The sequence below is a fragment of the Passer montanus genome, unplaced genomic scaffold (genome assembly GCF_014805655.1).
Source record: "Passer montanus isolate IOZ18808 unplaced genomic scaffold, ASM1480565v1 scaffold144, whole genome shotgun sequence".
Lineage (NCBI taxonomy): Eukaryota > Metazoa > Chordata > Aves > Passeriformes > Passeridae > Passer > Passer montanus.
Window position 1 is genome coordinate 14,623 of NW_024361386.1, and position 2,629 is coordinate 17,251.

At 58.8% G+C, this 2,629-nt stretch overlaps 1 long non-coding RNA gene across 1 annotated transcript; it reads right to left on the minus strand.

Moving 5' to 3' along the window:
• Positions 1-418: 418 nt before the first annotated feature.
• On the minus strand, positions 419-1,819 carry LOC120498272. The gene is made up of 3 exons (XR_005626655.1): positions 1,760-1,819; positions 884-1,046; positions 419-767 (listed from the first exon to the last, which is right to left on the minus strand). It is a non-coding gene; the product is annotated as an uncharacterized LOC120498272 (long non-coding RNA).
• Positions 1,820-2,629: the final 810 nt, after the last annotated feature.

Below are 2,629 nucleotides of genomic sequence, written 5' to 3' on the forward strand. Positions count from 1 at the left end.
ACTCCGAAGCAGGAGAAGCAGCCCCAGCCAGGAGTTTGGCAGCCCCTGGGATGCAGTCTGGAGTCCCTGGGATGGAGTTTGGAGTCCCTGGGATGCAGTCTGGGGTCCCTGGGATGCAGTCTGGAGTCCCTGGGATGCAGTCTGGAGTCACTGGGATGCAGTCTGGAGCCCCTCCCGTGGGGGCAGAGGAGCCCGTGTGAAGCTCTGCAGTCCTGCCTCCTGCACACCCTGGGCTGCTCCAGGCCCTGGTGATGGCTCAGCTCTGGATGTGTTCCCTGTTCCCAGCCTCCTCCAGAGCCCCTGCCATGACATCCACCCTCCCATCCTCATCAGCCACGGCCTCTCCAGCCTGCTGGGCACTGCTGTTCCCTCGTGGAGCTGCCTGGGCAACCCTGGCAGGGAGAGCCCCTCCCGTGGGGGCAGAGGAGCCCGCAGCCCAGCCCAGTGCAGGGTAATTCCCAGGCTGGGCTGGTTCCCGTTTATTCCCTGCCAGCCACACACAGGGTCAACCCCAGACCCTTCAAATGCACCCTGGAGGGGGCAGGCAGAGCCTGGAGCTGCCCGCGGGGCTGGGCCTCTCCCCGTGTTCCTGTCAGACAGACAGGAATACCAAACGTGCCCCATCACCAGGAAATGGGAGTGCTGCAGGCTCTGGGGGTGCCTGTCCCCTTGCTCCAGGCAGCACAGCTCCTATCTGGCTGCTTTCATCTGCTGTGAAATCACTGCAGGAATTCTCCTCTAGCACTTACTCATCCTCCTCCTCCCTCCTGAAAAGAAAAAAAAAGCTGTTTTGTCAGGAAATGTGATAAAAATCTGCCCTTCATGTAGATTGAAGGTGAAGTTAATGAAAATATTTACACAATCCTCACGATAGTGCACTCACCAGGGTTTCTGTGGTGTGATTGCAGCAGGTGCCCCTGGAGCATCATCCCAGCCCAGGGCAGCAAATCCTGAGCTGCTCCCTGAGCCCTGGTGCCCAGGGTGTCACAGCATGGCACAGAGGAGATGGCACAGCTCACAGGGTGTCACCATGCAATTCCAGATGGCTTCAGCACACAGAGCAACACCACAGCTCATCAGAAGGCTTCAGGCATCTGCTCTTTATTGCCCTTCAGCCCAGCCTGTTACACCTCAATGTTCCTGCAGTGCCCTGTGTGCCCTCTGACAGAAGCGATGGCAGAGCCACGTCCTGCCCAGGGGGCTGGCAGGGAGCTCTCCTGTCCTCTCAGGGTCTGGCACCACAGCCACACCCCGGGCTGCCGGGGGTGCCCAGGGACCGTCCTGTCCCCTGCAGGCCTCCAGCAGCTCCTCCATCCCTCCCCACGCCAGCTGAGCCAGCAGCTCCCTGAGCATCCCAGCTCACCCCCCAGAGCCCTCCCACCCACACCCCCCTCAGGTCCTGTTCGTGCCCGTCCTCCCAGCTTGGCAGAAGGCTTTGGTGATTTTGTGGGCCCCCAGCCAGAAGAAGGAGCCCGGGCTGGCTCCTGCAGCCCCCTCCAGCTGCACACCACCGTGTGCAGGTGGATGTGGCAGGGGTTCCCCTTGAAGCTGTGGCAGACCCTGGCTGGGATGGAGCAGCCCCTTTGCCTTTGCTGACGCTCACAGAGCTCACCCTGCCCTGGCACCAGCTCTCAGGGCATTTCTTCAGCCCTGGCACCTCCCTGGCAGCTGGCCCCAGGGCTGGTCTCAGCACGGGGCTCCTCAGGGTGTTCATGGAGCTGAGGCAGTGAAGATGAAATTCTGCATTTCCAGTGCTCACCAGAGAGCTGGGCCAGCCCTGCCCGGCCAGGTGAGCCACCCTCGGAGCTCTGCATCCTCAGCTCTGCTGGACCTGGGGGAGAGTGGGAGAGAGGAGAGTCAGGATCTACAGCAGGGCCATCGTTTTGTTTTGTTTTGTTTTGTTTTGCTTTGTTTTGTTTTGTTGGTTTTTTTCAGGCACTATAAAGAAACCTGTGCTCCTTTGCTCCTGCAGATAAGCTTTTCCTGCACCATTGTTCCAGGCTCTTTTCCTGGATGTGCTCTATTTCTGGCACATGCAAGGAGCCCTAACGTCCTTCCCTATCTCTGCGCTTGTGGAGTTCAGTTTCAAACATTCCTGGCCTTCAGCTGAGATTTTCCAGCACTGAAGCAGCACCATCTCTCCTCCAGACCATATTTCTCTCTTATGAATCAGCAGGCTTCACACAAGCCCCGCTGGGTGGAAGGAGCCCCAGGAGCAGAGGCAGCAGGGCTGGGGCAGTGCCCAGCAGCTCTGAGCCCCCAGCAGCAGCTCTGAGCCCCCCAGCAGCAGCTCTGGCTCTCTCTGCATCCTGCCAGAGCCAGAGCAGCGATCCTGACCCACAGAGCAGCGATTCTGACCCACAGAGCAGAGATCCTGACCCACAGAGCAGAGATCCTGACCCACAGAGCAGCTTTAGCTCAGGCTCTGCACTTTGCTCCCACACTCTTTTATCACACGCTCCAGGAGTGCTTTTGGAGCCTCTAAATCTTCTCCTATTAACAGCCCATTTGCAGATGGAAAAGGTATTTCTGCAGTCCTCAGGGGGCAGTTTGTCAAGCAGGTTTCACTGATATTGGCTCTCTGTGAATAAAGACATGGAACATTCTGCTGCTTTCTCCTTCCCCGGGG